This window comes from Stenella coeruleoalba (assembly GCF_951394435.1).
Source record: "Stenella coeruleoalba genome assembly, chromosome: 15".
Classification (NCBI taxonomy): domain Eukaryota; kingdom Metazoa; phylum Chordata; class Mammalia; order Artiodactyla; family Delphinidae; genus Stenella; species Stenella coeruleoalba.
This window is the reverse complement of record NC_137161.1, coordinates 36291508-36317480: the sequence shown is the minus strand read 5'-3', so window position 1 is coordinate 36317480 and position 25973 is coordinate 36291508. Positions and strand designations below refer to the sequence as shown.

At 38.9% G+C, this 25973-nt stretch overlaps 1 protein-coding gene and 1 pseudogene across 9 annotated transcripts in view; one reads left to right on the top strand and one right to left on the bottom strand.

Annotated features, from left to right (window-relative positions):
• The window catches only part of PLCB4 (phospholipase C beta 4), a 418385-nt gene that overhangs the window by 184383 nt on the left and 208029 nt on the right, over positions 1-25973 (bottom strand). The gene's annotated exons all lie outside the window — the stretch shown is intronic.
• On the top strand, positions 24914-25565 carry LOC307198784 (large ribosomal subunit protein eL21-like; annotated as a pseudogene). The gene has a single exon. The product of its transcript is annotated as a large ribosomal subunit protein eL21-like (transcript).

Below are 25973 nucleotides of genomic sequence, written 5' to 3'. Positions count from 1 at the left end.
AGGCCCCACACTAAGGAACTCAAATCTTGCAGAGTAAAAGAGGTTGGTAGATAATTCAACACAAGCACTATAATATTTTACAGGAATTTAGAGACAGGCAAGATGACCCCTACCCAGGGGAGACAAAGGCAGGAAGGTTTCCTGGAGAGAACATTTAGAACTGGACCTTAAAGGATAAGGACACTTATTATCCTGGGGGCAAGGGGGACCCCAGGATTAGGAAATAGGACAGGTAATGCTTGAGAGGTTGGAAGACTGCATGACAGGTGACAGGCAAATCACCATTTTGCTTGTGAAAATGTAAACCACTTCCTACAACCCTCCTCCCTCCCTCAAATCCATAGCTATTAGAAGACCCACCACCAACCATTGAAAGGCTAAAGATGGAAACTCATGGTGTTTGACTTGACTCTCAAAGGCTCAAATGAATTTTGTTAAGAGTAAATTAAGTAAGGTATAACTCTGTCATTTGAGACAAATGTGATATCTAACTGCTCAGAAGGCTTTACTCTCCATTGTTCTTTGCAACCATCCTCAGTGGGGGCTAGATGACTAGTTCTAGACAACAGACTCTGGCTGAAGAGGATGGGTGTCCCTCCTGGGCTGCTCCTTCTCTGGGCATGGCAGACCATTTGCAAAAAGAGCCACAAAGTCTTTCCCTCCCTGTATTGTGCCCCTTTGCATTGCGACTCTGCAGCTTTTCCATCAAGGTGCAGAGACTATTTTTCCACGTGGATCTTGGATCTGGGTTTGGGCATGTGACTTGCTTTGATGCAAATCAGAGGCATGAAATCATTTGCATGTTGGGGTTTCCTTTCTTGTGTCTCTTTGGAACCCTGAAACTACCACGTTAGAAAGACTGAGAAAGACTGCTGGAAGATGAGAGGCTACATGGCAAGAAGCTTCCATCAACTCAGTCATCCCAGCTGAGGCCTCAAGTATGTGAGAAAGACCATCCTAGATCATCCAGTCCTAGCTGAGCCAGCCCAGACTAGTAAACCTGCCCAACCAGCACACTGAATTATGAAAAATAAAACGTGATTGTTTTTTAAATCCATAAAAATTTGGGGTGGTTTGTTACCCAGCAAAAACTAACTGATACATCTGCTAAAATAAGGATGAATAGGATGGGAGTTTTCTACATGACTCTAGTGAGTCACTGGGCATCCTGACTATGTTATATAAAAGATGCTATTAAAGAGGACTAATGAGATACAGGGAAGAAAAAAGGTATCCAGGGGAAAAAAAGGGAGTAATTAGAAGCTAGGAAAGCAATCCAGGGTGTGAGTATGAGAGTACAACAAAATTAAAGTCAACTATCTGTGACTACTTAAAGCAAGGACTTAAAACTGTAACATTACTTTTCTGGATGACACTAATTATTATGAACACAATCTGTCCACTTGACTGCAAGCAACTTGACACAGAAAGGTCTGTTTCTTAGTTAGCTTTGAATCTCCCACACCTGCTTCTCTAAATCTTGTGCCTAGCAGGGTGACTGGTATTTTCACAGGTGATTAGAGAATCTTTGAAAGAGGAGTGAATAATAGAATGAGGAAATAAATGACCTGGTGATTAGCTATGTGATAACGAAGTTATGTGTCTACATTTTACTCCATATCTCTTTTGATGTCAGGCTTTGCTTTCTCCCCATTTTTTTTTTATTTACGGCTCCTATTCTGTTCAGAAGAATAAGTAAGGTAAAGATTATGTGATAAATATGAATCAGGAAGGCTCTGAGTGAGGGCATCTGAATTTTATAATAACATTTTATAGCAGGGATTGTATAACAGCCATTTTATAACATTTAGATATATTTTTCACTCCTGGGTGTTTTACTTTCTGTTTAACTCAGATGGCTGACATTGTTTGTAAATTTACATATAGATAGATAAAGTAGTCATGTAATACTTATTGAAATTTTAGAGTGTGTTTAATGCACCAATACCCACTTTTTTTCCAGTTAAACTAAATGGAAGGGAACTATAGCCATCTAACCATAGACAGTTTTCCTGGGAACCTAAAACTGAACTCATCCCCAATTTAATTTTACAAAATCATTCAGCTCCACATTTCAAAGTAAACATATACTATCATTTAAATATAAGAACTACACCTTTAGAGCAAACTTGGGTAATAAAATATTATGTGATAAACATAAGTGTAAAAAATTTAGAATTCAACTGTGTTTATATACCTATTTAGCTTCACAGATCAGTTGAATTACTTTGAAACTCTCCTACTCTGGATTGTTTTCATTTCATCCTTTTAACCTAATATACCATGAATTATTTTGAATGTACTGATGTGCCTAGCCCTATAGACCTGGCTCATAGTAAGAACAATATTGTTCCAAATTTCATTTTACATGCATAATATCACTTGCATAATAACTGACAGATTATTTTTATATTTAACATATATTTATATTACAGTCACAGTTTTAAGTTTTGAATCTTATTTCATATTCTGTATTTTAAAATGTTTTCGCACATCAAATCTGTATAAATACTTTATGCCATAGGTGCTATTATTGTGTGTGTTTTGCAGATAGGGAAATGAAGGCCTCAAGCAATTCAATCATTTGTCCAAAGTCACAAAGATATTAAATGATGGAGCCAATATTTGAATGAAGGCAGCTTCATCTCAGAGTTAGTAGGCTTTTAAGAAATTCTGCTTTCTCTCAAAAAATTAATAGAATGGTTCTTGTAAAAAGTGAACTTCCTGGGACTTCCCTGGTGGCACAGTGGTTAAGAATCCACTTGCCAATGCAGGGGACACGGGTTCGATCCCTGGCCTGGGAAGATGCCACATGCTGCGGAGCAACTAAACCCGTGCGCCACAACTACTGAGCCTGCGAGCCACAACTACTGAGCCTGCGCTCTAGAGCCTGCGAGCCACAACTACTGAAGCCCACGCGCCACAACTGCTGAAGCCTACACGCCTAGAGCCCATGCTCCACAATAAGAGAAGCCACCACAATGAGAAGCCCACGCACTGCAATGAACAGTAGCCCCCGCTCGCCCCAACTAGAGAAACCCAGAAAGCCCGCGTGTAGCAATGAAGACCCAACGCAGCCAAAAAAAATAAAAAGAAAAAGGGGGGGAGAGTTCCTAAGGAGGTTTGAAGCATGATTTAATATGGGAAATTAATTCCAGAGAAAGTTTCAAAACAGCATCTATTATGTAAAATGTGGTATACCTCTTTTGTTTTTTTTTTTTTTTTGGTGTCATGGAGCAGATGTTTCTTTGCCCTAAGCTAACAGTCTCCTTCCTGTCTCCTTCCTTTGCTGAACTATAACACGAGTAGGCCTCCAGGCACTGTTATTATGACCACACATTCATCATACACAACCACACTGCTGATACACCGCCGTCTGCCAGGATTTACGATGGATTTAATAGCTGAACTGACTGCAGCATGATCCATGGGAACCTGTGCTTCCCTCCAATGCAGTTATCTGCTCTTAGAGTGAATGGTCATAAAGGAAAGATGGGGCCAAAGGTAAAAAGGGCCCATGAAAAGCAAGCCAGGTTCACAGCATACAATGAATAAGTCACAAACACAGTTATGCGGCAACATTAAAAATCCAAGCAAGACATGTATGAGTTTTCTCGTCATGTTTCTTCCTAAAGAGAATGCTTCTCTGGTTGCCAACTCCAACTAACAGGTGATGAGAAACCCACTCAATTTAGGACAGACTCCCACCTTCCCTTCTGCCCCTTCCATCTTTCAGGTCAAAGAGGGTGAGCAGAACATCTTTGTCATTTGATAGGTCTTCCTGCTTCCTCTTCCCAACCTGGAAATCCAATTTGAAGAGCTAATGGTTTGGTCCTTTCCTAACAATCCAAACTACCCTGGAAATGGGAGGAGTAACCAAATGGCTTTGAGCCTGACAGTCAATGGAATCTCCTTCCTGGGAGTCAGAAGGTCAGTGGCCCACTTAGGCCAAACTTCTCAGAACATGAACTTCAATAGCTAATTAGTCTTTACCCCCAGAACCTCTAGTAACAGGGCTGAGCTTTGTGTACTGAGTCTTTGGGTTCCTTCTGGCTCCTAGCAACCAAACAAGTAGCCACCCCCCTCACCTTCTTAAAGTGCCTTGGCTTTACCATCTGCAAAATACAAAAGTAGTGGAGAACACGGAACACCCTAAACGTCTAACAATAGGGTGGGGTAAAGTCAACTGTGACAAACCCAGGCCATGGTACAAGGCCATTCAATGTGACGGTTTCTAAGAGCTTCTTCATAACACAGGTAAATGCTGGTATTATTTAAAATGAAAAGGTAGAATGTAATACATGATTTCAACTATTCACAAAGATGTATAGAAACAAAATACAAAAGACTTGAAGGAAAATATTCAAATGTTAGTCAGTGGCTTCATTCAGCTGAAGGTTTCTTGCTGAGATTTTCTTTTCATAATTTTATGTACTTTCTAAATTTTTTAGGTGATCATTTCTTATTTAGATTTTTTAAATTCTCCAGTCTCCGTAAGAGATTATCAACACGATGATAAGCCCTAGGAAGTTGCTTAGTAAGTCAATCATTAATACCCTCTGAAGTATCTCTCATATCTCAAAGTTCAGGTTACTTTCTTGCTAGTCCCTCTTCTCTGTACTTTCCTTTCTACAGTTCTCTCTGCCTCAAATGAACCCGCACCCCACCGGTCTCCCCATCTTATAATCCAGTCTATCCTTTGAAGTCTGGCTCAAATGTCACTTCCCCCTAAAAGTTTTCTCTAATTCTCTCTTGCCTTGAATCGCATAGCACTTCATACATACCTCTCCAAGGCAACAAACCTTTCCATCTAGCACTATCATTATTTCAAGCTCAGATCTAAGCCTGAAAGAAATCTTAGATGCATGGGAAACTGAATTTATCTTTGCATACAATACCTTACACATCAGAAGCATCAATTCTCGCAGATAAAGGAATACAGATGAAACATATAGGAAAAAGGATAAATTAGTAAGCAAATTATTTACTTTAGGTTTAATTTTGCAATCTGTCCTTAGAGAGTTTCCCATTCTCTAGCCAAATGCCACATCCTAAATTTTGGTGCTCATAGTTTCATAAAGTTATTAGCCATCCTCCTTAATTGAAGCCATCCAGCATACAACATATCTGTGTTACATAAATGCAACCACCAAGGAAGAAAATACAATACAACTTTTAATAAAATACTAGGTGGGGAACTCCATGAGGGCAGGACCTGTGAATCTTTCTCATTTTGGTGTCCTCCTGGTGCATGGCAAGTTCTCAGTACATGTTTGTTAAACAAATGAAAAGAAATAAATGAGTGAATGAACAGGTATTGCATGAGTGAGCTGAGTGGCTGCAGTCATGGCACATATGAATGATGTTTATTTTGCTTGCCAGCTGCCATTGGGTTTCTGATTACTACATTCGATGACACTGGAACCCCAGCTCACCTTTCTGTGAGCTGTGAGATCCTGGCAGCCCCCTCAAGCTGTATGCTAGAGGTAATATCTACCTGATAAGTCCTCATTAGGGTGGTATTAGGTAAGTGCATACAGAGGACTAAGCACAGTGCTCAGCAATGCGTAAAGCATGTCATGAAGGCTGCTATGAATGTGAAGAGAGAGCCTGTTGGAATAACCATGGGTGAATTAGCAAGCAAACGTCTTCGTTCAAACCTTTCCTAAAATGCAATTTTGGGACATCATAAATAGAGAAATTTTCCATGCTTCCCTTAAGTAAAACTACTTGAAAACTTAAGACAGAATCACTTAGTTTCTGGATGTCCCATGTAAGCAATATACACCCTCATGCATGACACTGTTCTTGTAAATCAAATCCTGCCTGGAAATATTGCCAATGGAACATCAATACCAACTCTTTTTCAATTTGACTGTAATGAAATACACTAGTATGAGAACAGAAGACACCTTCCTTGATTTACAGAGCATTTAAGTTTATAAGAGAAGGTCACTGATATGTATTAAAGTCTTACAGTTTGCAAGCCACCCCTCCTACCCACCATGAATTGAGAGGTAAGAGTTGTAACTGGGAGATTCCATGGAGCTGGAATTCTACTTGCTCTGACCTTAAGCAAGTTGCTATTCTCCATGTCCAAATCTCCAAGAAAACAAGATGCAAACATTTGCTCTGAGTGGCCTGTGAGATTTAATTGAATAAAAATAGCCTAAAGTTACCTTCTAAGGCAATAAGCATGTAGTTGTGGCTGCACGCAGTCATACACCGGAGCAGTGGGACTGCTCCTGACTTGTTTGTTTTATGTAAAAATCACATACACAGAGTAAAATTATCAAGATTGCAAAGCCTCTGGAAAAGTTTTATTGTATTGTTTCAAAACAGTAGTGCCTGGCTGCGTGTCCCTTCAGCCGCGGACTTCAGACTTCATTCCTCCTGGATAGGAAGGCCGTCTGGTCATCCATCCTGACATTTGGGGCCCTTGGGTGCTTACCTCCCTTCCCCCCCTCCTCTTCAGTGAATGGGGCTGTAAGGATATGATTGTCATAAGACTCACGGGGGAACGGGTCTGACCACAAGAAAGACCCTCCTTGACACTCATCAGCCATTAACAATCTAACCAGCAGTGGCCTTTTTGTAACCGTAGGGCAAGGTTAACAGCTGATACACTAGGAACGGGACTGCCCCGGGAAATGTGGAATCAGAGGTCAGATGGTTTGAGAGTGTGTGTCTTTAATCTGTTTGGGCCCTAACTGTAAACTGCAGTGGGAAAACTAGGGGCTCAGTACTCCTACCTTCTCAGCAAAAGAAAAAAAGCTGCTCTTTTCAGAAAATCAAATTGTTGTCCACTAACCCAAAGAGACAAGTTCTCTTTTCTTCTGTTTTGTTCGGGCCTGTTTGGCTTATCTACGGAGACAGCTCATGCTTTTCAAAAATTGGGCTAAGCGGTCATTCAATATTACGTTGCTAAGTTATCCTTTCTAGGTTAAACATGTTTACTCCGTATAAAGGCTGAAATTCTACTCAACTGGTGATATCCTGTGACTAACAGAGGGAACCCACTTCTTCCCAGGCACAGATGAAAGATGATAGTCAGACAGCAGGATGGGGTTGGGAAGTTGTCTTGCAGGAGCCCAGGCTTCCCCCTGCCTCCAGATTACCTGGGGAGCCTGTTGGAATGACTGGATTAGTCAGCAGGTCTGGGATAGAGACTGAAATTGCGCATTTCAAACAAGCTCCCTGGTGATCCTGATGTTGCTGGTGGGCCACATTTTGAGAATCATAGAATTAATTGGGATTTGAATCTTGCTTTCTGGAATTGCTTCCTATCAAAGGACTAGACTGGGGCGGGGAGTGAGAGACCGAATAACATGTGTGGTGTGAAGGGAAGAAAGAGCAGGCCCAGGGATAGCATGGAGCCAGGCTGGGGCTCCAGCTCTACCATTTATTTAACAGCCACATGACCTTGGGCAACTCCCGGGGTCTCAATTATTTGCTTTGTAAAATGAGACAAATAATCCCTCTCTCACAAAGCATGGGAGAACACAAAATATACATGTGTGCACGGAGACTTGATTCTTAGAGGATCTCGTGATTGATTATTGGTTCCTGACAAATCAGCCAAATCCATGCATTCCTCATCTTCTAGGACCCACACCTGGCTACATTTACCTGCTTCCCCTGCAGTCAGGTAGAGTCATGTGACTGAGTCCTGGCCTGTGAGTGTGTTAGTGATATGTGTCATAACTAGGCATGCCCATTAAATCCTCCTCCACACACTCATGCACTCTGCCCCCCTCGGGGAGGACAGACAGCATCATCCCCCGGGGGAACTTGAAAGTTACAAGTTAACGACGACAGAGCTGTCATCGGCCTGGATCACTGAAAAACCGAAAACATGTGGCAGCACCACCAACCACTTCATCTGCCCAGTACTGTCACATGAGCAAAAAATAAACTTTTACCATATTTGAGCCATTATCTATTTGTGGCCCTCTTTGTTACAGAGGCTAGCTTAACCTATGCAATGCCTTTCCCATTCTTTTCCTTCCCTCCTTCCTCTCCCCTACCTCCCTACCATGTTCTCCCTGAAATAGCCCCACGTGTATCTTAAATTACAGTGTATTGATGAAAAGAATAAACTCTGAAATTGGAAAGGCTAGGTCCAAATTCATCTCCATCCTTCCCTTGCACAACATTGGATAAGTGTGCCTAGATAAATTTCCCAACATCACTTCCCTCAACTGGGGAAGAAATAAGTATATTTCTCACCTTTTGGGAAGGTCACATGAGATAATGCCTGTAAGGCAGTTAGCATGTTATCTGGATAGACTTAGCACTCCATAAATAGCTAGCTATCTTTCTTCTAAGTCTAGTCTGATATAAATATGGTCCCATTTAATATTATGCCACCTGCTTTCTCCCCTACCCCAGTAATGCTGTCTCATAAGACATATCATAAAACATTGTTCCTGTGGTTTTAGACACAGCATTTCCCTCCGTATGGTAAAATTCTAAAGAGCCTCCATTGCATTCAAAGAATTCCAAACCGGAAAAAAAATTCTCACGCATCTTAAGCATGGTTATATCTTTTTTTTTTCATTTGAATGAATGAGTATTACAAAGCTAAAAGGGAGAAGGAGGAAATGGACCAAAAAATTAGCACAGATTTTAAAAATATTACATAAGTCAAGAATTTTACCATTTGAAAACCTGGATTGTACAAAAGAAGCAAGACCCTCAGATAAGGAGGGATATTTATATAATACATTTATTTGCTCTCTTGAGCCACGAATAAAACCTATCAGCCAGAAGATAAATCCTCAAATGAAACACAGCTTCTGTTGCCCAGATGGGTATTCCAGAAACAAGGCATAGGGGAAAAGAACAAGGCATGGTTTTCATAGGACAAATGATATTCTTCTCTTTAACACTGTGGTATGTTTAAGGATAGAATTTCCCATTATAAAAACACATTACCCAAGGCTGATGGAAATAAATTTTTTGTTCCCAATCATACACATGAAGGCTCATATATATATATATGTAATTTCAAACGTGTTTGAATGTATAAAAATAGAACAAAGTCAGAATATGATTATTTTCAGGTAAAAGACATGTTCAATCTTAACATCTAAGGAGCACTGTGTAGAAAAGACTAGTATAATTCCTTTCATCTTACTTTTACATTTCATTCTTCTTCTAATGGCATATTAGCAGGATTAGCACTGCTGTGCATAAGAGGCTGCATGCATCAAAAGTTTATTGAGGGGGAAAGCAGGGGTGGTGGGGATGAATTGGGAGATCGGGATTGACATATATACACTAATATGTATAAAATAGATAACTAATAAGAACCTGCTTTATAAAAAAATAAAATAAAATTCAAGAATAAAAAATTTATTGAAAGAATCTGCCACAAGTAGCATGAATTCAAGAAACATTCTAAAGGAAAACCAAATAGACCAGAAGTCCATAGAAAACCATGTACACTCATTCCTCTAACACTTAACTTGTCCTTCCTATAGGGAAATGAACTATGAGAACAACACAATGCTGGCCTAGAACAGGAACTCTGAAATTCACATTTTATTCTTTAAAATACTCTAAATGCAACTCTTCCCTCTAACACTTCTCTCCTGCCCATGAAGTCCTGTTGATTCTACCCCTTGGATCTCCCTTGAATCTGCCCCCTTCTCACCCCCAGCCTAGGCTAAGTGTCCATCACTCTTTTTCTGGGCTGCTGGAAAGCTTCCTAGTTAATCTTTCTGTCTGCAGTCCATCCCCTACCCTTCCCTTTATTCTCTAGACAGAAGGCTGACTAACTTTTCTAAAACTGAAAGTTTTATCAGAAAGTGGGCAGAAGATCTAAGCAGATATTTCTCCAAAGAAGACATGCAGATGGCCAACAGGCACATGAAAAGATGCTAACATCCCTAATTATAAGCGAAACACAAATCAAAACTACGATGACTCAAACTGGTCAGAATGGCCATCATCCAAAAGTCTACAAATAATAAATGCTGAAGAGGCTGTGGAGAAAAGGGAACCCTCCTACACTGTTGGTGGGAATGTAAGTTGGTGCAGCCACTATGGAAAACAATATGGAGCTTCCTTAAAAAACTAAAAATAGAGTTGCCATATGACCCAGCATTCCCACTCCCGGGCATATATCTGGAAAAGACGAAAGCTCTAATTTGAAAAGATACATGCACCCTGGTCTTCATAGCAGCACTATTTATAATAGCAGAGACATGGAAGCAACCCATATGTCCACTGACAAACGAATGGATAAAGAAGATGTGGTACATATATACAATGGAATATTATTCAGCCATAAAAAGGAACGAAATAATGTCATTTGCAACAACACAGATGGACCTAGAGATTATCATACTAAGTGAAGTAAGTCAGACAGAGAAAGACAAATATCATATGATACCACTAATATGTGGAATCTAAAAGAATGATACAAATGAATTTATTTGCAAAACAGAAACAGACTCACGTCATAGAAAACAAACTTATGGTTGTCAAAGGGGAAAGTGGGGGAGGAAAGGATAAATTAGGAGTTTGGGATTAACAGATACATGCTACTATATATAAAAAAGATAACAAGAGGGCTTCCCTGGTGGCGCAGTGGTTGAAAGTCCACCTGCCGATGCAGGGGACACGGGTTCGTGCCCTGGTCTGGGAAGATCCCACATGCTGAGGAGCGGCTAGGCCTGTAAGCCATGGTCGCTGAGCCTGCGCATCCAGAGCCTGTGCTCCGCAACGGGAGAGGCCACAGCAGTGAGAGGCCCGCGTACCGCAAAAAAAAAAAAAAAGATAACAAGAACTTACTGTATAGCTCAGGGAACTATATTCAATGTCTTGTAATAACCTGTTATGGAAAAGATTCTGAAAAAGAATATATATATATATATATATATATATATATATATATATATATATATATATATATATACAACTGAACCACTCTGCTGTATACCTGAAAGTAACATAATATTGTAAATCAATTATACATCAATAAAAAAGGCAAGTTTTATTATGTCACCTGATTAAACCCTTCAATGGCCCATTACCAGCTACAAGATAAAAATCCATTTAACAACACAGCTTTAAGAAGACTTACATAACCTGTTTCTCCAATCATACTTTTATCATCCACCCCAAACACACACACATACTCCCCAACCACAGTGCCCAATTCTGTATATGACATACCATCCGAACACAATACTCTTACACTATCTGCTTCCCCCTTCTTCACTTGGCTAATTAAGTCATTATCCATGACTTAAGTAGACTCTAGTACATATAAGTTGAGGCTCTGGAGTCAGACTGCCTGGATTCAAATCCCAACTACACCTTTTACGGCTGTGTGATCTTCTGTGAGTTACTTAATGTCTCTGAGCCTGAGATGCCTCATTTGTAAAATGGAGATAATCATAATGCCTACTTCAGTAGGACTGTTTTGAGGATTAAATGAGTTAATACAGAAATGACTTAGAAGGAGTCTGACATCTAATTATTGCTCAATAAATGTTAGGCAGGACTAATAATAAACGTAGTAGTAGAATCATGCTAGGCTCCATCTGCAGATCTTTCCTCCTTGATTGTATGCTTTGCAAAAACAAGTATATCATTATCCCTCCTGCAAAACATTTATCTATGCCAAACATTCAATACATTGCTCTTTAATAAATATATACCAACTGAGGATTTGAAGCAATCAAAGATTTCCAGTCCCCGAAGAGTTCCCAGCCTCCCCTGAATCACATGGGATTTCCTCCCATGTAACTTTGAAGTATTTTACACTCATACACACATACTATATATATATATATATATATATACGTACCTACTGTGTATCAGATACTGTACTATGTACCAAGAGGCAGAACGAAATGAGAAAAATAATTCCTGTAACCAGAAGCTCACAAGCTAAGTCAAGTTAACTGCTCCCAGTGAACAAACTGCGAGGACATTTTCATTAGACACAAGAGCAAGTTGACCTTGTCTGGTACCAACCTAGACCATCTTTTAATATTAAGGGTGTGCTCACAGTGAAATGTGTCACACCTACTCACCCTCAGAAATGGAATACACTCTAAAACAATTTGATTAACGGCCTCTCCTGTAGCTTATTAGCTTTGCACAAAAGAACCTAGAAAGCACATGACTTGCCACAATGAAATGTACGTAGAACATGCTAAAACAATCTTGTCCAGCCTTATGTTTGACTGGGGGGTCAGGTGGCTTGATCATCTAAGTTGGAGCCCTTTGTAGACACTTTATGATGATAACCATGGCAGCGTGTAGGACATTAGTCACGCTCCATCTTGAATTTCTGATCGCCCATCAGCATCCTCTTTAGCAGAGCATTTTTAAATGTCTACTAAAGTGCCTAGAATGCTTTAGCTACAAGTCCCTGATCTGATTTAGTTTCATCAAATTATTTTCAAATAATATAGCAGAATCCCACTGCAACAAAGTTCTGTTATTAAGGTTTTTATACATCAGGTCAAAACATATCCCTCTAAAATCCAATAAGCACACACTCTAAAAGCCTCAACTAATGTGGTTAGCCTGGACATTAAATGTGACTTCTGACTCCAGGCCCAAGTGCTGTAGAAAACTCCACTAAAGTTGCACATGGGCAACCCTTCTTGGAAGAAGCTCAGGATTACTAATTAGTCATCTCACTGGGCCACAAATATTTTATGCAGGATGTATTATCTACTCATACTTCACATTGTTCAAAAATGATTGATGGAGGTAAGTAATCTGGATAAGCAGGTATCATCTTAATGATAAATGCACATAATTAGATACATACGAAATAGTTTAACTGCAATGGAAAAGCTAAAAGTTAGTGGTTAAAAGCATAGACTTTGTTACCAGGCAGCCCTGGGTTCAAGTTCTTCTTGATGAGCTATGTGAATCTTGGGAAAGTTACCTAACTTCTTTTAACCTCAGCTTTCTTAACACTTAAATGTGGGTAATAATACTACCTACCGGATAAGGTCATGAGACAATGAATGTAACATACAGGATGTCTGGGGTATTGTAATTGTAAGAAAACTTCTTGGTTTCTTCACCCCTGACTGTTCAACTGGGTCTAAGAAAGCACGGTGCCATCAGGGTTCTGCTTTTCAAATAAAATTTAAAATGCAAAACCAAAAAACTTGAGATAATGAATGATCACTGAACCCTGCAGAAAAGAGATGGGGGATAAGTCCTCAAACTGGATGAATCCAAAGCTCGTTAATTACATTCTGCCCACTAATGCCTTTAGGAACCTGAAACTGAATGATGTAACCTTTTCTCCTTTTCTTAGCTGTTAGCTGGTAATGCTTTCTCCTACTGTAATTAATAAACACATTTCTACAATGAATCATCAAAATATGCTGAAATCTGTCTACAGGAAAGGCTCTTTGTGAATAAAGCCAAAAATGATTCTACTTTTTCAAATAAAAATTTAGGTGGCCTTCACTGGCCTTTCAGTTCTAATCTGGCACCAATCAACAAATACTTCATTTAAAAAGTATTTCATCTTTTGGAAAACTCATTGAAGTGATAAGAATGGGCACCTAATACATTCTAGGCACTTGGTCTAACTATCAGAATAGAAAAAATTCCAGTTCTTGAGATTTGTCTAATTATCGTGTTCCTATTCAGGAATCACAATCAGACTATATAACTTGATGAATTGTCGTGATGAACACCTAGTTTGAAGTCATCCAGGAAAGGGAAGACATTTGTCTTCTTCATTTCTTTGTCATGATTAAGAGGCAAATTAGAACTATTTAAAAATATATAAGGAGATTTTAAATAAAAGGACACTCTCAAAACTTTTATACTCTCAAAATGAAAGTCAGGAATGGTAAATACATACAATGGAATACGATTCAGCAATAATAAATGGATTATCTTTATCAGAAACAACAGAGAAGAAACTCAAATACACTGTCCTAATGTGGGATTCAACACAAATTGTATGGTTCCATTTCTATGCTATTCTGGAAAAGGCAAAGCTATTAATGATGGAGGGCAGATCAGCGGTTGCTAGGGGTTAAGGATGTAGAAAGGGCTTAACTACAAACAGGCAGCAGAAGAGTATTTTTCCGGAGCGATGGAACTGCTCTGTATCCTAATTATCAGTCAGTGGTTACATGACTCAATGTATTTGGCAAAACTCATATAACTCAAACCAAAAATGTGAATTGTACTGTCTGTAAATTCAAATGTAAAGTTTAAAAAGAAGAAAACATACAGTTCATTGTTTACTGAGGCCTAATCTTAACACTATTTAAAATTGTAGTAGATAGGTGGTTTCTCTTGAACAAAAAATGGAATTTCATTATAAAATCCCAGGAAAACCCATTTTTTTCCAGCTTTACTGAGGTATAATTGACAAATAAAAATTGTATATATTTAAGGTGTATAATAGGATGTTTTGATATATGTATACATTGTGAAATGATTACCACAATCAAGCTAACATCTATCACCTCACATAGTCACCATTTTTTTTTTGGTACTTTTGTGTGGTGAAAACACGTAAAATCTACTCTCAGTAAATTTCAAGTATACAATACAGTATCATGAATTATAGTTGCCATGCTGTACATTAGGTCTCCAGAACGTATTTATCCTATATAACTGGAACTTTGTACTCTCTAACATCTCTCCATTTCCCACCCCTCTGCCCCTAGCAAACACCATTCTACTGTTTTTACGAGTCTGACTTTTTCAGATTCCACATATAAGTGAGATCATGCAGTATTTATCTTTCTGTGTCTGGCTTATTTCACTTAGCATAATGTCCTCTAGATTTATCCATGTTGTAAATGGCAGGATTTCCTTCTATTTTAAGGCTGAATAACATTCCAGTGTGTGTGTGTGTGTGTGTGTGTGTGTGTGTGTATCATGTTTCCTTTACCCACTTATCTGCTGACAGACACTTAGGTTGTTTCCGTATCTTGACTACTCTGAATAATGCTGCAATGAACACAGAAATGCAGATATCTCTTTGAGAAACTGGTTGCATTTTTAAAAGCTGTAGTATATACTGTAGATTCTCTGTGTACTCCATTCCACCCTTCTTCGGTTGGGGAGGCCAGAAAGCTAAACATTACATTTCTAAGACTTCTTTGCAGCTGGGTTCTGGTTAGAATTGGAGCCAATTAGAAGCACTAATTAAATATCTGAAAGACAGTGGCCATTTTCCTGCTGCTCTTCTCCTAGCAAGCAAGGTCTGAAAGATACAGGTTTTAGAGGAAGTTTTGGCAGCAGTAGCAACAGTGGCATGCCTTTGAACTCAAAAGTCCAGGGATGGACACACATTCCTCATTCTTCAGTCTTTCATGCCATTTTGTAAGCACCCCGTCCCCTGTATTAAATCTCTTCTGCTTGAAACACCTGGCGTGGTTTCCATTTCCTGACTTCATCTCTGCTGACATAAAAGGCCAATTTATTTATAAAATAGTCCCATCTCATGGTCTTTAGAGATGGGATTATTTAAACATTCCAGAAATGTCCCATTAAATTCAGCAATCCATGGCCAAAGTAAAGCTACCACTGTTTTGCAAAGTTTTCAGTATCACTCAGCCCTCTTTAACTGTGTTGGAATGAGGATAGATGTTAAACAAATTATCTCTTATAGGTGACAGCTCCAGGCTGATATCTGATAGTATCAAACCTAGCAGAAGACAGACTCTACTTCCCAGGTATCTCAAATAAAGTTTCAGAATTGTGTTTAATCCCAACTGGTCAGATCCAGGTATTCTGTCCATTCCAACCCTAGCTATCAGTCCCATGACTGACAAATGAAGACAGAACATAAACCCTTTTACCTTCTGACAACTGTTAGCATGTCTCTCATAGGTTTCCTGTTGTTCACTACTTGCGGATTTTAAATGTATCTTTCATTTCATGTTAACAATGAACCACATTAGTCAAGCCTCAAATAAGTACTGCAGACTTGTTTAAAGACAAACTTCCCATGAGGCTTGGCAAACATAGCCTGAAGTATTAGGAATAAGTTTGGATGCTTAGGGACTGAGACACCTGCATTTTTACACTTCTAGGGAAGATACTTGAGGAAATACAATGTGCTTACCCACACTGCTCAAATGCTAACACAAGCACAGCATTTTAGACAAGATATGTGATGACAAGTTCAAAAAAATGCATCCGTGAGGATAAGGGTCATGGATGAATGGTTGAAAATATACATGTACAGAAGGTGCACCATACATTTTTATTAAAGGAATGAATAAGATGTGCATGTATTTTGGGCTCTATAGGAGTAAAAAAAAAGGTTGCTTGAGCTAATTAGATGGTTTCTTTATCTCTAAAGCAGGAGTTGCTCATGGCAGTGGCTTCTGGTTGCCTTTGCCCCTTAACATCACTCCCCATTCCATTGACAAGAGTGTCCTAATAATGTTCATCTTGAAGTCCTCCCCTCTCCTGCTCTCCATTCCTGAGGTCCCAGCGATACTGACTCCAGAAGTGCAGCTTGTGACCTGGGCTCGGATCTCCCATGGTGAGGGATGGAATGCGCCTGGCTAAGGAATGGACAGAATATTGGATCTGACCAATCGGGATCAACAAGTTCACTTGTGATATATGTGATACATTTGATATCTGATATATCTGAGATACCTGGGAAGTAGAGTCTTTCTTCTGCTAGGTTTGATGCTAGAGCTATCAATGACTAACATGTAAAGTCAGAGAACTGTCCAAACATAGGAGAAGCATGTCAGAGGGACAAAGGAAGCCAAGTCCAGTACAATTAGACTAATGAGACCCTGGAACCAGCTGTATCTGAAGCACCTTTCCAGCTACGTGAACCAAAAAGTTATCCTTTCCTTGCTTAAAACTCCAAAAGTCAACATATTAGTTAATTTTATTTGTTGGTTTGTTTTACTAATTTTTGTCATCCAAAGAGCCTTTACTAAAACATTAACCTTCAGCCCCAAATGTATATTTTCGTGCATACTTTCATGTTTCTAGAGCAGTTTCTTTAGCTTTCATGAGATTCTCAAATGAGTTAATTCCCCAAAAGATCAAGAATCGCTTTTCTAGAAAAAAACAATCCCACAAAACTTGACCAAAAATTGCCCTTTTATGGCACATTTTTATTTTTACCAAAAACAAACAAAAAACCCTGACCAATTTCTACTTCTAAATAGGAAAGTAGATAAGGAATAATCATAGAAAAGAAGAAAGGAAGTAGTTAACCATGGCAGGTCAGGGATTTAAGATCTTTGTTGTTCTACAAATTCTTATTTTTTAGCATCACCCTGAATCATATCAAACACACTGAATGGTACTCACAGCAGATGTAGTTGGTATATAAGTCCACGAGGATGATTTAAGTTACAAGTTGAGATAATGTCATGGTTGATAAAATAGTTGACAATGAAGTGTCTTATTTGGGAGACATTTAATGAAACAGTCATTTTGTTGTAGCTTTCATCTTATATTTTGAAGCCAATAAAATTTTTTCAGAACTCACCTATTTTTTGAGAAGGCTGAAAATATCCTGAAACCTAGGAGCTATACTAGCATACTTAAATGATAAAGTGATTAAAAATTATTTTTAAAAGTTGCCACACAAGAAAATGCACACAGTACTGGGCTCCATTTCCATCTATTTTACACCCAATCTGCCCTGTTCTGATCGTGAAATCTCAAGTTGCCTCTGCCTATCCAAAGGTGATCACTGCACAGGGCTCGTTCTTCTTTATTGGTAATGTAGAAGGCTCTACTGATGGAATTAATGGATCCTTAATGAATTTTTCCATTTCAAAAGGAAATTCTGCAATTCAATGTTAATCTTCTAATTTATAATTTGTTACACTTTAATGTTAATCTTCAAACTTATAATTTTATTGAGACCGCTACAGACATAGCAATGAATCACAATATACAACAAAATAAAATAAAAAACAAAACAACTCAACAATACTCTGCCCATCCTCCACCTTAAAGAAGTGGGCCAGATATCAGAAAAATAAGTTTAAAAAATATTCTCGAGTAATATAGGGATCCAGCCTGAGATGGCAGCTTCAAAAGAGAAAAAAAAAAAAAAGGAAGAAAAAATAAAAGTGTTAAGTAACTTTCTTCAAGGAAGAATGGGAAAAAAGGTTTAAATGCCTCAAAATACAAGGAAGACAACACCTACCAATTACTAAGTTGAAACAAGTGCAGAACAAACTTAAAAGAACATTTTTTTCCCTAGATTTGCCTACAGGTGTGTGGGAGGAACTGATTACTGATAGGTGTATAAATAATATTTTGAAGGTAAGGAAACCTGGCATTACAGTTTTAACATCTTTATCTAGAACAGTGTTTCCCAGAATTTAACTTGCAAATAAATTATCCGATTTTCTTGAGCAAAAAAAAAAATGCAAATTCTGATTCAGTATGTCTGGGGTGGAGCCAGAGATTCTGCAATTCTCACAAATTCTCAGGTGATGATAATGTTGACAGTTAGGAGACCACACTTGGTGTATCAGGTCTCTAGACTTCAGTATTTTTTTTCTTTTTTTGTGGTATGTGGGCCTCTCACTGTTGTGGCCTCTCCTGTTGCAGAGCACAGACTCTGGACACGCAGGCTCAGCAGCCGTGGCTCACGGGCCCAGCCACTCCGTGGCACGTGGGATCCTCCCGGACCGGGACATGAACCCATGTCCCCTGCATTGGCAGGCTGACTCTCAACCACTGCGCCACCAGGGAAGCCCGAGTTCAGTATTTTTTAAGAGTTCCCCTTCAATTTGAATCAGCTTGCCAACAAAGATATTGTAACATTTATAAACAGTGTTAAAAGTTCATACTTATAGAGGTGATTTTCCTTCACTATAGATTAAAAGAACACTTCTCAACTTTATTTTTTCCAAGTACTATTTTTGGAGCAGTGGCCCTCACTCTCAAAGATTCAGCTTAGCAAGTCTGGGGCAGGGCTCAAGACTTTGCATTTCTTGAGCCCAGGTGATAGAGAAGCTACTATGCTTGTTGCCCCACTGCTTTAGGGCAAACATCAAGAGTCCTGCTGGAAATTTCTGTAAGAATTCATGAGAATAGAAAGTCTTTACTATCAGCAACTCATCAAGTATTGGAGCTTCAGGTGACCTGAGATTAATCTTTCCCAAGGTCCTCATTTGAGAGGCAAAGAGCTTCAGTACCAGAGAAACTGGGTGTCTTACCTGGAGCCACAGAACTGGTTAGAGAAGCAAAATGAGGCCCAGAACTCCACTCTTTTATAGTTATGCAAGGAGTCTTGTCCCTATATCACAATACTGTTTTTTCATCTTTTTAAAATATTCCTGAATCACTTGCTGATGGATCCCTAACAACCCAACACTGAATATATTTCAGTTCTTCCAGTCACTCTCTTTTTAGAAGTAATCTCCAATAAAGTGTTTCTAAGTGTGGCCCAAGGGTCTCCTCTATTGGATTCTCAACAGAGCTTGGCTTGCTTAAAGATACAGATTCTTAAAGTTGTCCCCAAACTATTGAGTTTGATTCTCTTGGGCTGGTAGCTGGGAGTCTGCATTTTGACAAGCGTACCTGCAAATGCCCCTCAGTGGGACTGTTTGTTGAACAGGTCCATAAGATGATGGTTCAACCTTGGATGGTTCTCCTTGGAGGAGAGGGTTTAAAAATCCCCATGCCCAGGCTGCATACAATTACATGGGAATCTCCAGAGGTGCGGCTCAGGCATCAGTAGTTGTCAAAGCTCTCCAGTGATTCCAATGTGCAGCCAAGGATGAGAAACAGTACTCAGAGATTTCCAGATACTTCTATATTTCTATCCAATATAAGGATGTTAAACCATCAGACAAAATGATACTTTCTTTTAATGAATATAGAAATTTGGTCACCTGGAATACCGAGGGTATTAGAGCAGTTGGCTTCAAAAATTCCAGTCTGATCCGGTAAGCCCAAATGCTTCTATTCCAACAAAATAAGTTGGAAAAAAAGTTCTGAAATGGTGTCAGCAGGGTCCTACGGAGGTGGGGCTTCCTGTTTGCCTGCAGAACTAGAAATTCTTGTTATTTCCATCTGGTCACTTCTGGCAGTTTACAAAGCAAGGATTTTTATAAGAAAGTATTTTTTTATGGATTTCTGGTTAAGTTACTAAATAATAAATGTTTCCCTGCAAATGAGCAGTTTGATTTAACAGCAATGGCAGGTTATCATGACCCACGTCAGTTCCCAGGATTATTTTAAGGAGTAAACAAGAGAAAAGTAGGAAAATAGAATTCTTGCAAAGTAGAGTGTCTGAAATTCATTTTTTTAGACTTCAAAGTACAAAATGCTAATGGCATGGATTTCTGAATTGCTGACAAAGATGTTCTACCTAGTAAGTTTCTTGAGGGTATCTATATTCTAAACAATCAACCTAGTAATTTCTCCATAATCAAAAGTTTTTGGTTTAGCTCAAAAAGAGCTCAAGCTTCATGAAAAGATGCCACTTTAGGGACTTTAAAAACTTGCAGAGCTGGACATAAAAACAGAGGTAGGTTAGTGACTTAATATATAAGTGACATTTATTAACTTCAAGATAATGACTACCTAATTAAAAGCAGGCTTGCCTTTATTCCCGTTTTACCCCTAGGTTCTTCATGACATTTTTTTTTCTTAGATTCCATATATATGTGTTAGCATACGGTATTTGTCTTTCTCTTTCTGACTTACTTCACTTTGTATGACAGACTCTAGGTCCATCCACCTCACTACAAATATCTCAATTTCATTTCTTTTTATGGCTGAGTAATATACCATTGTATATATGTGCCACATCTTCTTTATCCATTCATCCAATGATGGACACTTAGGTTGCTTCCATCTACTGGCTATTGTAAATAGAGCTGTAATGAACATTTTGGTACATGACTCTTTTAGAATTATGGTTTTCTCAGGGTATATGCCCAGTAGTGGGATTGCTGGGTCATATGGTAGTTCTATTTGTAGTTTTTTAAGGAACCTCCATACTGTTTTCCATAGTGGCTGTACCAATTCACAGACTTACTAGAGAATGGACTTGAGGACGCAGGGAGGGGGAAGGGTAAGCTGGGACAAAGTGAGAGAGTGGCATGGACATATATACACTACCAAATGTAAAATAGATAGCTAGTGGGAAGCAGCCACATAGCACAGGGAGATCAGCTCAGTGTTTTGTGACCACCTAGAAGGGTGGGATAGGGAGGGTGGGAGGGAGGGAGACGCAAGAGGGAAGAGATATGGGGATATATGTATATGTATAGCTGATTCACTTTGTTATAAAGCAGAAACTAACACACCATTGTAAAACAATTATACTCCAATAAAGATGTTAAAAAAAAAAAGCAAGCTTGCCGATACTTCCATTTTGACGATGATATTAACACCTTTATTGCTTTTCTCTTTCCTTTTTTCACCCCACAGATCACCTCTCAGTGCCAAAACAGGACAACATACACTATGGTTCCCACATCAGACACCGGCATCTCTCTCCATCCTCATCCTGAACGCTGAATTTCCAGCAGAAATGCACTCAAAAGGAAGCATGGGTGAGGGCAGGGGAAGGCTCTCAGCTGAAGTTCAGACAAAACAATTTGGCCGCCATCCCTCTCTGGAAGAAGCCCTTTTAACAGCCCTAATCTGTGGTTCCTAATTTGCTCCTCTGTCTAATCAGCATTTCTCAAATAGTATGTCCTACAATTGTTGGGAGACCTTGTGAACTGTCAGATTCTGATTCAGTAGGTCTGGGGTAGGGCCTAAGAGTCTGCATTTCTAAGTTCCCATGCGATGCTAATGCTGCAGGTTCATGGACCACATTTTCAAGTGCAAGGAGCTAGATATTATTTTTGGTGGAAAAGAAAACACAGTGATGGTGAAAGGCTATGTCCCCTGCCCCACATCTACTAAGGGGTCAGTGGTAGTGGTCAATTTTGGAGAGCCCATGGAGCCCACAACTTCTTTGAGAATTATTATCTGACCCATTTCCATGGCATATCAATGGCACCTATATTTGTGCTAGGACCTTACCACTGGCCAGAGCTGACTGGACCAAGGATGGACATACATGTGCTCAAGCTGAGCCAATCAGCTTCTTCCTCTCTTGAGAATTTGGGGTCAGACTTCCGAGGGCCAGTCATGAGTTACTTGAACCAGGGGATGTAAACATCTGGAACCGTCATTGTACCTCATGTGGAAAGAGAAACGGGGACAGAGAAAAATAGCACTGGAGAAGCAGAGATGAGAGAGCACCTGAAAATCAATTGCCGCCTGGATACTTGAAAGCTTTTTAGTTCCTATTTTCAGATTCTTCCTTTCTTACCATGGGATCCCTGGAAACAGCCCTGCATCCTTTTGATAAATTCCCCTTTTTCTTGCTTAAACTAGCTTGAGAGGGAGCCTACAAATCCTAATGCAAAGGGAAGGTAGTTTTACTTTTCATCAGCGAATACACTCTCTGTCCCAGAGGTCAGGATCTTAGAGGAATAAAGAGTTCACGTCCATATCCAGTAGTGGTGGGCAACTTCCTGGGGCTACCTGTGAACAATCCTATGACCTTCTGTGAATCATTTAAAAGGAGCCTTTAATTCCTCTTGAAATGTCAGACAATGTCAACTCTTCAAACTCTTTTAATAATTAAGGCTCTGTTTACTTCAATCTATGTCCTTCCTTCCCATTTCCTTCAACCTTATTATCCTTACATGCCAAGTAAAAAGAAACCCGGCCTACTCCTCTATCACTGCCCCCTAAGCAGGTGACTCGCATTCCACCCACAGGAGAGAGGTGGCTGGCCCACAGAAGGCATCTGGGAGGTGGGAGCTTTGATTTTTATAAGTTCCTCTCTCCACTCTCTCATTCATTTGACTACCTGTTTGATCCTCCCATCTTGCCTTATCACACTCTTCCTTATTATAATCCTTGTAAATGTCTCTGATCTTCCACCTAAAATAAAAATCCAGTGGTTCTCCTCAGGTGGTACCAGCTCCTGGATTCCTACCTATCCTAAAGACAATTCCTTCCCCCACCTATCCAACCCCGTTCATCCACTTGACCTCAGAAGATATAATTCCACACACACCCCTTTCCATAACCACTAGCACATCCCATCTTTCATGATACGTATTAGACTTGGTACCGGTGGAATTCACCTTGACAAGGCTAGCTTATGCCTAATGAGTCATCCGTTAGGGGTAAACAGCCTGGCAAAGATAAGCCTTTAACCTTCTGCCTCCTTGAGGCAAGAACAGAATCTAGATTCATTTTTGTCCTGAGATGCATGGTTACAGCTCTACGCCACTTTGCATTAATGAAGTTTCCGCCTTTTCATCTATTGGTGGATACAGAAGTGTACAACCATCTGTTTTCATTCAAGATGTGTCTCTGGACATGTCTTCCACATCCATAAAGACTTCCATTCACCTAATACAGCTAAGAAAATTGCTATTGATTATGACAAGGTAAACATTTCATTATCTTTTCACTTATGGTATCAATTGTATACTAAAACTCCCCTAGAAGAACAAATATGTTCAATCCCAACCCCAATAAAAATGCAATATATTCATTTCCAATTTAAACTCATAATATATTTTTCATTGATTTCTCTAAAATGATCTATTCCAAAGTTATTAAAACTATGCCTACGAAGAATATTCAATGCCATGAAAAAGCACTCCAAATATAATGGTTTTGGGGAAAAAAACAGAAGACATACACATGATATGTCCAAAGTTTCAAAATATAGTTTATGTTTACATCTGGAAATACTAGAAATAAATATAACAAAATATTATTAATGGTTATGTCTGGATGATAGGATTGAAGTAAATAGTTCATTTCTTCTTTGTAATTTTATGAAGTAAAAAAGATCTTTTCAGGGAATTCCCTGGCAGTGCAGTGGTTAGGACTCAGTGCTTTCACTGCGGTGGCCTAGGTTCAATCCCTGCTTGGGGAACCAAGATCACACAAGCTGCATGGCGCTCTGCCCCCCACCCCGCAAAAAAGGTTCTTTTCAGTGCTCATGAACACGTATAATTAGAGAAAAAGTAAACATTACCTATATATCATGGCCTACATTCATCAAATTAAAATGATTCATGCATCTCCTTTGTTTTGACTGTCCTGTGGGAAGTACAGTTCATTACATTAATGTGATTTGCTGACAGGCTTCTTAAATTTTGTGTTGGAAAGGAAGCACTGGAAGAAGACTGCTGTATTCTTTCCAAGTGCCTTAGACTGAAAGAATGAGATAGGAATCAGCTTTAGGATTGGTTTGAAAGTGATAACACCTGCCTCTTGGACTAATACACTTGGGGTGGGGGAGAAGAAAAATGATGGCTTTAATACTTTTTGTGTAACTTAACATTTTTTAAAAAAAATTCAAAACATGTTGCTTCCTATCTTCTAAGGCAATGTGTTCTCTTCTAAAAAAGCCCTAACTGTTCAAACATATTTAAATATTTATTTTATTTCTTCAAGTATTTTCATGTGGAAAAATACAGAAAATTATCACCACTAAGTAAATAAAATTATAATTGCATGATCATCTGCCTCTGAAAATGTATAAAACAAGAAAATACCCTTCCAATCAGACTTATGAGAGATAAGCAATGTTACCAGGTACTGACTATGCATACGTTCGTGTGTATACATACATATATCATGTCTATGTGTATGGCAGCATATACATGTATATGTATGTGTACATGCATAGTTATAAAGTATATATACAAACATCCATGTTTTTAAGAAAAATTAAAATGACATCAAGTTTTACATACTTCTTTGCAGTTTGCATTTTTTGGAACACATAAAACATATTTCTCAAAGGGAACAACTAATTCCAATAGCATAGCCATTTTAAAATTTAATACTGCCAAATTACCCAAACAAACAAACAAAAAAACTATACAATATATCCTGCCTTTTGGCCGGAACCGCCATCTTCCAGTAATTCACCAAAATGACCAACACAAAGAGAAAGAAGAGGGGCACCCACTACATGCCCTCTAGGCCTTTTAGAGAACATGGAGTTGTTCCTTTGGCCACATACATGCGAATCTATAAGAAAGGTGATATTGTAGATATCAAGGGAATGGGCACTGTTCAAAAAGGAATGCCCCACAAATGTTACCACGGCAAAACTGGGAGAGTCTACGTGTTACCCCGCATGCTGTTGGCATCATTGTAAACAAACAAGTTAAGGGCAAGATTCTTGCCAAGAGAATTAACGTGTGTATCAAGCATATTAAGCACTCTAAGAGCTGATATAGATTCCTGAAACGGGAGAAGGAAAATGATCAGAAAAAGAAGGAAGCCAAAGAGAAAGGTACTTGGGTTCAACTGAAGCGCCAGCCTGCCCCACCCAGAGAAGCACACTTCGTGAGAACCGGTGGAAAGGAGCCTAAACTGTTGGAGCCCAATCCCTATGAATTCATGGTATGATGGATGTAAAGAAGATAAAAGACCTGGACTGTAAAAAAAAAAAAGATATCCTCCACTTAAAAACTTTCTTGAAAGGCATATGATTATTTTTATTATGATGACAATAATAAAAATTAAAACAGTCCAGGAGCTTGGGGTGGGAGGGAGAAATGCCTTCAATGTAAATGGTGGGTTGTTTTTGCTTCTTTGTTTCCTTAAACTGGGTGATGATTAAGAATATTTATTATCTCATTCTTCCTCATGCTTTTCATATATTTTACAAATACCCTTTCGAAACTGCTCAATATTTAATAAAAAACAATTTTCTAAAAGATATAAAAGTATAAGACAAAAAGGCTTCCTTTCCCATCACACCAGTCCACTCCCACAATGGTACAAATAAATTGATCATTTCTGATTTCAACTCCTCTAGTCTACCTCTATACCTCTCTAGAGGCAGCACTATTCAATAGAACTCTAGCGAATCACATGTGTAATTTTAAATTTTCTAGTAATACATTAAAAACAACAAAAAGAAAATGGTAAAATTAATTTTAGCAATATATTATTTAAATAGA